The 13,254-nt window shown below is 42.0% G+C and overlaps 1 protein-coding gene across 2 annotated transcripts in view; it reads right to left on the bottom strand.

Annotated features, from left to right (window-relative positions):
- The window catches only part of slc8a1b (solute carrier family 8 member 1b), a 104,399-nt gene extending 95,201 nt beyond the window's left edge, over window positions 1-9,198 (bottom strand). The window contains exon 1 of one of the 2 annotated variants that reach the window (XM_061789468.1): window positions 8,695-9,198. The gene's annotated coding sequence lies outside the window, so the exon portion shown is untranslated. The remainder of the gene's footprint in view (window positions 1-8,694) is intronic. The other variant, XM_061789467.1, reaches the window with a different exon arrangement.
- Window positions 9,199-13,254: the final 4,056 nt, after the last annotated feature.

The raw sequence follows: 13,254 nt of genomic DNA, 5'->3' as shown, positions 1-13,254 counted from the left end.
GGATTGACGCTTCATTACATAGACGGCGTACACATCATATGGCCATATCCAACAAGAAATTTGATTAATGCATGTATTTATGGAGCTGAGAACATCATGTATAAATGGAACAGAAGCTCTCGGGCAGGTGTAGGAATACCGAAGGTCCCGATGCGGCAATGGACTGGCACAACCTGACCTGGTGAATTAGAATTATTTGCACGCCGAAATCATTGTGCATTTACGCACTGATTACAGCTAATATGTTGGAAGACTGTTAAAACCAATGTACAATTGTTGACCACGTGGCAGCAACAAGAGCAGCAAAATGCTGATGCAGTTGTCAATATCTGGTTGTTTGTTTCCAGCGTGCTACAGCGTGACCGTTAATTATACCACCAATAAATGACGTTCTCTGTGTCGGGCTTTGCTATTGATTGCTTCCTTAAAGGATTTAGTGTGTTTGTGCAAATTAGCTAGTTGGAGATCTGTAGATATCTAAGTGCACATCATTTTGCATGACTTGTATTTAACAGATGTAGCAAAAGGGTTTACTTCATCAAATGACAGTGGAACTTAATTTTTATCCTTTGAGAGCTAACTGAACTGACTGACTGTGCTAATGTCTCGTTTGACTTGATTCGCGACAGTGGTCCGTCTTTGGGAATAAGTGCCGCAACAACTGCCACAGAAAAGCCAAAGAAAAAGCTGAATACACACCCAAGAGTTTTTCTTGATATTTTTTCCTTTACTGGGGTACGCTAAAGTCTCATGAGATTTGTGTTAAAAAAATAAAAAATAAAAACTTAAAGACATTCGTAGACACCGGTGGCCGACAAGGAGAAACCTGGGGCAACTTGTAGACAGCGGTGGGCAACTTGCTGAAAGACTCGAAGACACCCGTGGGAGACCGGAAGACACGTGTAGACACCGGTGGGCGACTCCTAAACACAAACACCTCCCGTGGCCATGGACATGATGTAGTCCATGGCCATTGACGCTTGTGGACACCCATGAGCAAGTCACAGGCAGATTCGTAGACACTCATAGTCACTAGTGGGCAACTTGTTTACTGACTCAAAGACACCCATGGGCAACGCGCGGACAGACTCAAAGACAATTGTAGGCGACTCATAGACACACGTAGAAACTATATTATTCTTCTCTTAAGAACACCAAAAAAACGGACAGAAAAACGCTAGACGGACCGAGCTATTCCGACAATGCTTGCCAAATTGAAGTCTGAATAAGAGCCAAAGAAAAAGCAAAACAGACAGACCGAGCTCTTCCTTTTGACGCTCAAACTAAGGTCAGAATAAGTTTTGTGAAACAGCCACAAATATCCAAAGAAAAAGCGGAAGGGACAGACCAACCTAGTGGCCTCGGATCTGATCTACAATATAGTAGTCAACTAAATATACATGTAGCTCACATAGCGCTAGCACTAATGCAAACGCGACCGTTTTAGAGTTGTGCGTACGGTTCTTCCAGAAACATTTGCTCAATTTAACAATTGAGAATGTTCTGACCTCCTGTTTCCTTGCCAAAGCTGGCCTTTTTGCGCTTCTCGAGATGGCAAACTAGTCGAGATTGAATCTACGAGGCCGAGTAAAGCGCTCCACTTGGCCAGACACGATAAATCAACAATCCCACCCGAATTCTTAACGATCGCAGAATCGATTACGACGCTCATCCCGACTTCTCATCCCAAATTCAATTACAACACCTTCATGTTGAGCCAATACAGACTGTATCTCTCACCCATCATCACACTGTATCTCGAGCCGTCAGATAAAAACCAAGCTACCTACTAAACTGTGATTTTTTTTTTTCTTTAGCGTACCAGCACAGTTGTAATATTTACTAATTATATTATTGTGGGGGGTGGTGCATAATTTGTGGGTGGGGGGGGGGGTGCATTAGCAGATAGCAATATCAAGTGTGCGTGTGGGTAACACGGGAGAGCTTTGGCCCACTGAACACTGCTGGCAGCTCCATTGATTTCTAATTGAAATATCACGTTCCATAATACACCCCATGAGCCGCCATCAAAAAGGCCGGGCTCGCGTTCAAGAGGAACACACCTGGAACGAAAGAAGCTCATGCGGAAAAAGAGCCAAATGTGAGGCGCGTGCTTGACTAGCTACGCTCGTGTGGTCCTCAGTTTCACACGTTGCCATCAAAATTAGCCAAAATGCTACGACCGCCAGTCGAGATTTGGAAATCAGGTAAAAGTGGACCTGATGCGATTTTTGGAAGAAAGGATCAAAGATGGGGTATCTTTTTAACAAAGTACGGAATGAATGTTGAGCGTCTTAAACTTAATGGAACCATAATTGGTGACTTGAAATTAAAATGGACGCCACACACCACGCTATTAGGTGCTAGAACCATGTGATTACTCCCAGCCAATCAGTGAAAAAGGAACTGTTTATTAAGTGTAATGATGTAGTGTAAGTACATTACTATAAATGTAAGGATGATTGTCAGAATTTGGGGAATAGTGAGTTTTAAAATGTGTTGTAATTTACTAATAATTAAGATAAAATTTACCATTTTGAATGATACTCTTAAAAAATATATCTGAAAATGAATTGGTTGAAATTTAATTTTGTATTTTTTATTTTTTTACTGCTCTAAATATTGAAGTTGATTGTTCATATCACTATATTATGTTATCAATATATCGTATTTTATTAAAGATCACCTATATTTTTTTGCAAAATCTATCATAGGTTATCAACATACTATAATTTTTTTAAAAACCTTTAAACATTGCAGATGCTATTGATATGCTCTATTTTGTTAAATTGATGAATCTACATTTTTTAAATATTTATTTTAGAAAATGTTTGTTTTGGGGTAATGTGTTACCAACATACCATACATACAACAATATGCAGCACAGTACATACAAATATCATATACTGTCCACGTTCATGTGAATTTTTGTATTTATTTAAATTGCTGACTACGGGAAAATGTCACAGATTATCGATGCACTATATTTTGAATAATATTATTGTACATTTGATCAATATACTCCATTTGATTCAATTTAATCACATGCTGTTTTTTGGGGCAATATAGGTTATCAATATCGATATACTGGAGTTTTGTCTCAACACCCACCCAAGTGACATCATGTGGATCATTGGAGTCAATGAGTAACACTTAAGTCATTCTTGTACTGCTCTGGGCAACAGAGATCCAGATGCAGTATTGCGTCAGCACAGAAACCTGGCATAGATTGTCTGACTGTCAGGGAAAAAAAATAGCCGCGGGCAGTGGGGCAAGACGCAAACATGTCGCTTCAAACTTGAAAGTTAGATAATAGAGCCTTTCCGCCTTCAGGCAGCCTAAACAACAACAAAACAATCCATAAAGTTATGAGGAAAGCGAAATCCATGCGCCGCATCCAGGCCAGCTGTTCCCCGTTCTGCCCCCATAATGTCATCCTCCGCTAACTTCTACAGAGCGGCACACCCGGGGGGGGGCAGCTAGCCAAAGTGGCGACAAAAAAGGGATGGGTGAGACAAATATATTACGTCTTCGGGAGGACGGCGGCCGTCGGGATGAAGCTGATACGTCCAAGTGAATGGGACTCGCAGACGGATGATGAAACATTAAAAAAGGCGAGGCGCCGGAAATATTTGGCAGGATTGTAGGTGAAAAAGTAAACAGCAAGGAGAGCCGAATGAAATTAACAACCAAAAAGGCAATGCGGCAAAGTAGCATATGGTACATTAGAAAACAAGATGAATGGTGCACATCATGAGAATGATGTTTGCCTTGATCTCTGCTTACATGTCCGATCCGGGGTATTTCATTTTGAAAGTCCAAAAGGGGTGCCCGCGGTGTCTTGTTGCATGACGAAAACATTTGTCAGCTCGCTCTTTGGGCTTTACACACGCCTGCAGTTACATCTGTCATTAATCATCTTTTCTTTCATAGCCGCCGCTTCCGGAAAACGATCACAGAACGGTCAGCAACTAGGATGGTAAACACGAGCTAAATATAGAGTAGAGACATTCAATGTAGCCATTAGTCGGTTCAAGGTCCGGTCATAGCAACAAAAGGTTGTTCTGTAATAGCACGGCCATACCTGGAGCTTTTTCGGCCCTGATTGGATGATGACCTGTTGCGTTTAGGAACTACAGCTAGTCACCGCAATGTGCTACGAGATGGAGAGCTAAAGAAAGGATCGGACCACAGATACACAGACGGTGTGGTGCAGGATCTGTTGTTGTTTTTGTGGTTTTTTTCCCCACCGTTCAGAGGGTTCCAGGAACGAACATGTCAGGTCAAAACGAGAATGTCTAGCACATCCGCCACCTACTACATTCAAGGTGCTGACGCAATTAGCCGAGTAGTCGACGAGTCAACTTTACTCGCCCGCGTCGGCATTCAACACTTGAGGTCGACTATTCGCTAATCACGTGGTGTTGGCTTCTCGTCTTCCAAATGGCCAATTTACAGAGGACTTTCGACTCGTCCGTCTGCTGCCGTCACTGGACTGTAACGCTCTGTGGGGCGGCGAAATGCCAGGCCAACAAGACGACGGTCTTCCTACGTCTTTGCGAATCCGAGAGTACTTAAATTAGCGGGTGGTGGATGAGAATAGCGGTTAGCCTTGCTAGCTTCAGCTATTCCGAAAGATTCATACCAATGGTACCTTGGAACTGGAGACCGGTAGCAAGTTGATCGTCAAAGTACAAAGGTACAAATTGTGACTTCAGCGTCCAACAGGTACTGTACATAAGTAGTGGCACACTTTGTGAAGATTTGTGTACCTTTTTGGACTTAACCTGGATTCTGAAAATTAGTCCAAGGAGCGTTCCTGTGGGCTACCGTACGGTACACAAATGGACACCCTACTTTAATCCCCTTTGTGATTGTGTTTGTTTATTTTGGTTCTGGTAAAAGCGACAAAGCCTTAGAAAAGGTGACAGTGCTTAACCTGGATTAGATACTGTACATGAGTGTAGGGATACTTTGGGAAAGGTGAAAATACTTAACTTGGAGTCCAATAATGAGTTCAAGGTACACCAACATTGATTGTACCGTAAGGAACACAAATGCACACCCGACTTTATCCCTGTTTCGGACTGAGTTCATTGGTTTTGGAGCTGGTACCAATGAACCTGGTACATAGTTACAAACCATCAAGATGGAGTCCTAAAATAAACCTTATGGGGTACATGAGTGTACATTGTACCTTGAGGAACAAAAATGGACACAAAATCCTACTGTAGCCTTATTTCTGACAATGTAGCACTTTGTTTTACGCATTAAAACGGTTCAAAGACGCACACTGCTGCTTTCAACAATCATCCGCCCATCTGAGTCACAGCCTGTGAGGAAGCTAATTCCATCAACACGCCATACATTAACCAGGCTATTGCTCTAGCGTGCTAATTGCTCACACGTAAACTTGTTTGGATCCATCCATAATTTAGCAGCGAGCATGCGGGGCCCTAGCGTGCGTGTACTACTACATCATCCACTGACTTATAGAAAAGCGAGGGGGGACGGGTTCCTCGCATATGATTAGGCATACAGATGTCAAATGAGGAATGTGTTTAATTATTCACACATGTATGTTATCGTGGTACCAAAAAAAAAAAAAAATAAACCTGATAAACAAGAAAGCCGCATGAAACATGAATATTCAGACTAAGGATTATGTGCATGCGTCATCCGAAAGCTACGATATGCTCCCCATAGGCGGCAGCACACCACTGTTCATTCCGACAACAAGGATTGTCTAAGGAGATTAGAATGCAAGCGGGGGGGAAAAAAAACAACTAAAATGTGTTTGGGAGCCATCAGCTGTGTGACACAGCAGCTGCTGTGTCAGTCTGAAGACTCCGTATAGTGGATTCTGTCCGTTTGCCCGGTACAATATCATCACCTTTTATTGCATTACAAATTATTTTTAAAAGATTAAATCACTACGCATTACAAAGCAAATATAACAAGCTTTTTAGCCCAAACCTATCGACTGGTTCTAGTGGGGCACTGCCCCACTTGCCCCCGTTGATAATGAACCGCCAATGTTCCAATTGTCACACAAGGTAAAGTTGCAGGCACAAAATGTGGAGTCATTGGACCAATGTTCCAAATTAAAACAATCAGTTTGTGCCGCAATTCGGGCAGGGCCCATGTTCTTGTTGCTAGGCAGAGTTCATAGGGCTCAATCATAATTGCCCCACCGGCCAATGAAAAGCTGACATTCTCTGGAAATAGCGTGAGTGAAAGTATTTTGCAAATGAGTAAGTTCAAAACACACCTAAAACGTGGAGTCATCGGACCAATGTTCCACATGCCAAAGAAATTCAGATTTAAAAAATTTGTGCCACAATCAGGGCCAATCCACTTGTTGCTAGGCGGAGTAAATAGGGCTAAGTCACAACTGCCCTGCGGACCATTGAAAAATGCCAGCATACTCGGGAAATAATATGGAAAATTAAAAAAAGCAATCAAGTAATACAAGTAAAAGTCATTCACAATTAAATCACAACTCTAAGAAATAAAAGCACTTCACTCAAGCGTGGGGCACTGCCCCTGTTGACATCGAATCATCTTGTTTTTGTTGTAAAGTTTCGAGCACAATCTTAAAACAAGTCATTGGGTCAATGTTCCAATTAAATACAGATGCAAAGCTTCGAACCCAACATCATCTCATGAATGTCGACACTGTCCCAACTGACATCGAATCACCGTTGTTCAAGTTCAAAGCAAACTCTTAAAACAAGGAGTCATCAGATTATATTCCACGACAAATGAAATTCAGATTACAACACGCATTTTGTTTTCGATGTTTGCTCCCCAATCAGGGCCATTCAACTTGTTGCTAAGCAGACTCCATAGGGCTCAACCATAACTGCCACACTGGCCAATGAAAAGTCGAAATACTTTGGAATTAACAAACAAATAAAACCCATTTTTCACCATTGAATCTCTACTCTTTATCGAGTAAAATCTTTAAATCTAGTTGCTCTCTTCTGGTTATGGTGGGGCAGTGGTGCACCTGCCCCGTCAAATCAAATCATCATTGTCCTAGTTAATGTGCAATGTTAGATTTCAAAGCACAAACTTTAAAACAAGGAGTCATTGGACCAATGTTCCAGATCCCAATGAAATCTGATTATAACCAGCACTTTGTGTCACGATCAGGGATCATATTCTTGTTGGTCGGGTTTCCAAGGGTTCGAAGGGCTCAACTATAAGTGCCCCATTGGCCCAATAAAAATACAAATAAAAAACACAGATGTTATAGAAATAACTCAAGAAAAATTCATGTATTTCATAATTGAATCAAAACTCTCTTTAAGTGCCATCTACCAGTTCCCGTGGGGCACTGCCCCTCATGACAGACTCACCATTGTCACCATTGTAAAAGTCTTAAAACAAGGAGTCATCTGTCCAATTTCCCATCTCAATGAACTTCAGATTAAAACAAGCAGTTTGTCTTTGAACAGTTTGTGCCACAATCGAGGATAATCGGGTGGTGGTGGGGGGGGGGGGGGGGGGGGGGGGGGAGGAAGTGCCATCAATCGAATCAAATTTTTTTTGGTACATTTCCTGACTTGCCTGAAGAAAATGAATCTTGAGGTTTTTCCGGCCTATACCGCAGCCAACGATCCATTTGTTTCCATTTTTCACTATGAGGTGAAACTGCCGCCACTGATCGGCAATGATGAACGACCGATGCGTTCAATCGGCGAATCGATTTCATACACACGGGTACTAGTAACCTACTGTAGTCCTCCTGCGGGACGGATAGATACTAATCAGCCTTTTTTTTCCATGCAAGCAAGCACTTATTCTATGTCAGGTGATGGAATAATTGTTTGTATCTGTGGTACCAATCTACACTATGACTTCTTTATCCCCCTCTTACTCAGTTATCGATTAACACCTGCGATCCCTGACCCTTTTTTTTCCTCGTGTTTACCGTAAACAGCAGGTTTTATGCACTAGTGGAGGCGCTCAAAGCTGTTCAAACAATTGTCAGTGTTAAAGCAAACACACTCGTATTTGTCATCCACAGCATCTCACTCTATCATTATGATTATTTTGGCACGAACGGCAACCATTAGAGGATTTTTACGACGGGGAAGCATGCTGCGATAACCTCACGCGTCGTTGGCATCGTGAAAGCGTTTACATTATTCCAATCTGGATGCAGTCTATAGGCACAACAAGTTGTTTTTTTTTTCCCACCCCTTGACTTGATTTGAGTCGAATCTGCTCTGCAATCGAACTCCATAATAGGACCACTGAAGGTACCGCACAGTGTGTTAATGTTGAAGATTGACCGTTTTTTTTTTGTTTTGGTTTTTTTCAAAAGAGAAGAGCATCATCTGAGCGATTTGCACGCTGTTGTGCAATGAAAATGCACTCAAATGGGATTGAGTGCATCAGTGCTCCATTCACATTTAGAGGATGGAGGAAGGGGGGGGGGGTCCAATTTGGAGCCCAATAACTTGCACGGTGAAAGTCTATTTAAAAAGAACCCCCCAAAAAAAGGCACAAGGACGTGCTCAGCGTGCGTAATTGTCATTCCTGCACAAAAAGAAGCGAGAGAAAAGCCCGGTGCGAATTGAGTGAGGGTGTCGATCCCCTCCAGGTGCTTCTTTTCTCTTTTCAATCACTCCAAAAATCAATAAATAACTAAATAAAGATTGCAGTGCGGGGAAAAGTTCCTACCTTCCGTGGGAGCTGTTGAGGTGATTGGAGTGGAGGTGAGCCGAGTGGAGCTCCTCTTATAACCACCGAGGCGGCGGACGGAGCCCCCGAGCGAAGGCGCACACAAGTCGGAGGAGGAGGAGGAGGAGGAGGAGGAGGAGGAGGTGGTGGTGGTGGTGGTGGTGGTGGTGGAGGGGAGGCAGACCAGTCCGGATTCCCATGCACACGGGCACTTTTTTCTTCTTCTTCTTCTTGCCGCGGCTTCCTCTTTTGTTTGTTTGTTTATCTGTTGTTGGTGGCGGGAGCGTGGTCGGCGTGTTTCCATGGAGCGGCCCCGGAGCGACCTGAATGACCGCGGCGGCGGAGCCTCATCAGCACAGCCCGCATGTGTGCTCGGCTTGGAACCGGAGTGGAGAGAGGGAGGATCGTCTTCCTCATTCTTCCTCTCCCACTCACCCCCACCCACTCTCTCTCTCTCTCTCTCTCTCTCTCCCTTGCCAGTGAGCACTCCTTTTTCCTTCACACGCCTTTTTTTCCCCTCTTCATCTTACTTTCTCTCTCTCTCCAATGTCTTGATAACAGCTGGGGTTACATGAGCCGACAGGACAATTGTGCCGCGACACACCTGCTTGCGCCATTTGTCGGCATATACTCCTGAATGTTGTTGTTTTTTTGTTGTTGTTTTTTTCCCCAGTATGCAAATTGTAGAAATAAACCTAGTGTTGTTTTCTTATATGTTGCCTGCAGTAATCAATGTAAGAATACATGGGCATGACAAAAAGCTAATAATAACCTAATTGACGTTTTTTTTTTTTACTTTAGAAGAATGAAAAAAGGATGGTATTCCACATAATCGGTGATTTAAAAAAAATATATTTTTTTTAAAATAAAAAAAGTAATGTGCATGCTAGGCCAGTAGTTGGCAATGTGAAATTTTTTGTTGAAAAAAGTATGCAAGTTATATCAAAGTAATCAACCTATTGTTGTTTTCATAAGTAAAAAAACAACAACAACAACAAACAGTAAGACGACGAATGCAGGACACGAAACATGAAAAAACTGAAAACAAATATGATGTAATATACATGCCAAGGCAGTCGGCGATTTAATCATTTTGATGGAAAAAAAGTAAGTGAATTATAACAAAATAATCAAACTACTGTTGTTTTCAAAGACGAATACAGGACAAGAAACATGAAAAAACTGAAATAATTAAATAAAATATATATATCTATATATGATGTAATATGCATGCCAAGACAGTCATTGGCGATGTGATCATTTAAAAAAAAAAAATGGGGAAAAAAGTATACGAATTATACCAAAATAATCAACTTACTGTTGTTTTCATATAAAACAAATACAGTAAGACTACAATACAAGAAACATGAAAAAAAAACGCAAATAAATAATAAATAATATGATGCGATTTGCATGCCAAGGCAGTCGTTGGGGATTTAATAATTTTTGGTGGAAAAAGTATGCAAACTATACAAAAATATTCAACCTAGTGTTGTTTTCGTGTGTAAAAAAAAACACACACACACACACACACAACACAAAACATAAGACTATGAATAGTGGAGAAAAAAATATGTCAGAACCGCAAAAACAAAAATACAATGTCATGTGCATGCCAGGCCTGTAGCTGGCAATGTGACCATTTTTGTTGTTAAAAAAGTATGCAAGTTAAACCAAAGTACAGAAATCAACCATCTGATTTTTTCATGTTCCAAAAAAAAAAAAAAAAAAAAAAAACACAAGATAGGACAAAAGAACAAAATTATGTAAACACTGCAAAAAAAGTATATATATATATATATATATATATATATATATATATATATATATATATATATGATGTAACGTAATCTTACAATTTTAAATTGTTATTTTAAGAAATTCGCTTGTCAAGATTTGCGAATGATACTAAAATAATAAACCCTGTGCTGTTTTAATATATATGAAAAAAACAGCAGTCCGTCCTTTTGCTCAGTAAAAGACACAAATTCAAAGTGAGAACACCCGCAAAGAGCTGCTGTAGGCCACCACACACGGCCAAACGCTCACACGCAGAACTCGTGATGTCACTCACTAGGCCACGCCCCTTCGAGGCCAACAATTGAGAAGCACTGAACTGAAACAAAACTCGCCGGTTCATATGACCACAACAACATTTTCACATAAACTTCATTTCCCATTAGTCGCTCTGCGACGCCTTCAGGGACACTCCGACATGACAAAGTCAGTGTGATTACGCTAACATGCCACTGCCGCCGTTTTCCAAACTGCACCGTTTGTGTTGGGAGTCTGGTCGCCGTCGTGTGAAATACGTTTTTTTATTTTCCTTTTTTTTTTTGTTACCTAATCCTTCCACATTTCTCAATCAATTGAAATCACTCCAACTTTATATGACGTACTGGAAAGTATTTTTCACATTGCCCAAATTTTCACGTCAATATTCAAAATGTTCTAAAAGAACCCAAATGAATGCAGAAATGTTCCAGTCTTGACTTCCTCCTTCCACATTTCTCAACCAATTCAAACTGGGAGAATGTTTGAATTTGGGGAATGTGAAAAATAGTTCTACAATTTGAATTTGGATTGGTTTAAAATGAAATTATGCCTCCAAATTGTAAAATGTCTGCATTCATTTGGAAGATTTGGCATGGAAAATGTGAAATACTGAAAAATGTGGCAATTTGGGGAATGCACCTTCTCATATGTCACAAATGAACTGAACATTTTCAAGTTGGAATTGTTTGAATAAAAATTGAGTAAGTGGAAATATGGAAGGATAAGTTCAAAAATAAAATATCTCCATTCATTTCATTGCTATATAGATAATTAGTCTTTTCTTGTTTTCTCCCAGATGGAGGGCACTACCATGGGTGCTGCTGTTTTGGCTAGCAACTGTGTTCAAACACACTTGAACACAAACGATACGGTAGCTTCTGGAACTGAGCTAATTAGTTGCTCGTTTTGTTTTGTTTACTACCGATGAAGTCCATTTTGTTTTTGTCCCAATGTCTCCGATGGGTGCTGTTCTTATGGTTAGCAACAGACTTCAAATGAACTGGGCAGTTAACACTTTCACGTCCGTGTGCCAATGATAAGCAAGATAATTCCTGTAGATTTATTAGTGGTTTGATTCCACTGATTTGTTTGGGAAGCTAAGCGTGCATTTGAGGGAAGTGTTTCATTGCTACCAGGTCCTCGACGGGTGCTGCTTTTTTGGTTAGCAACAGTAGGCACTCAACTCTTTAATATCCGTGTTTGCGAACTGAGATATTTAAAAATAATAATAACTTGCAGATGGGAAAACGTATACACTGGGACAATTCATTCATACAGCGAGGATGTCGCCGCAGAGCCACAAGCTGCCGTTGACTTCTGCCTTATGTCATGGCTAATTTTGCACAGAGACGAGGAAATATTTGAACACGCTCGCGCTAGAACGTGCGCAGACACACGCAGAGAGGTGACGTGGAGTACGGCGAGCCGGAGTAACGTGGCCAACGGGGGACACGTACAAATGCAAAGCTGAGTCACTCGGCTTCGGCACGTATATCTAACATATATGCCACACTTCCATCTGTCTCGTTTCTTTCTCTTCGTCTACTTGGAGCGAGAAAGCGACCGTGACATCATCCCAAAAACATGACATCATCGTAGCCCCTTTCACACCGCCCTTCCGCCAAAGTGCCGTATCGAAGACGTAACAGAAGCGCAGAGTCGGGCCTTTGTTGACGTGCGCCTTTGAGGGCGGCGATTGTAAGGAGCCCATTCACGCAGCTGTCGCGGCTTCCCCTATTCAGATAATTAGATGCGGATACAGCCTCGGCTGTTAAACGTCCCACTCTGGACGCCGCCTGCGATGTGCGGCATCGCTAGTACCACCACAATCAGTTCCCTCTTGGCGCCGTCAGCTCCGAGGGGGGAAACAACACGAGAAACGACGGATATCCAGAAGAGTCGACAGAATCACATGACTGATCACATGACGCGTCCACCTTGCCGCGCCGTCGCGTCGCATGCCGCTCATCCCTCGCTTTTTCTTCCTCTCTTTTGCACCTGCAGCCACTCCTGTCTTATTGGGGGCAGCTGAAAATAAAGGAACCATTTCGGGGAAGGGAGGGGAGGGGGTGCGCCGAGCCAAAAAAAAAAAAAAAAAAGCCCAGGGCTCTTCTCCTTCGCCACCCTTCCCCCCCCCTCCGCTCCTCTTCCTCTCTTCCCGAGCAGCTTTAACATGACGCTGCTAAATGAAAGCCAGCAAGATGGCAAATATCGGCGCCTGGATCACAATGCAGGAACATAAAAAGAACAAGACGCAAAATGTGTGACTTTTAAAATTGCCTTTTTTGTGTGTGTGTGTGTGTGTGTGTATCTGTGTTGTATGTAATTCAGTGCACACGCGAGGACGGAAATAGAACGCGAGGACAGAGAAAATAGCATCAGAAAGACAAGCGGCAGAGAAGTGAGAAAGACAAGGCCGGTTTATTTATATATAGCAGCGCTCGCGACGCCTCGGGAAAACCGCTGATACATGAGCCAAAACCACGTATTAAACATATTAGAATT

Source organism: Phyllopteryx taeniolatus, chromosome 11, assembly GCF_024500385.1.
Source record: "Phyllopteryx taeniolatus isolate TA_2022b chromosome 11, UOR_Ptae_1.2, whole genome shotgun sequence".
Lineage (NCBI taxonomy): Eukaryota > Metazoa > Chordata > Actinopteri > Syngnathiformes > Syngnathidae > Phyllopteryx > Phyllopteryx taeniolatus.
This window is presented reverse-complemented; position numbering and strand designations above follow the sequence as displayed.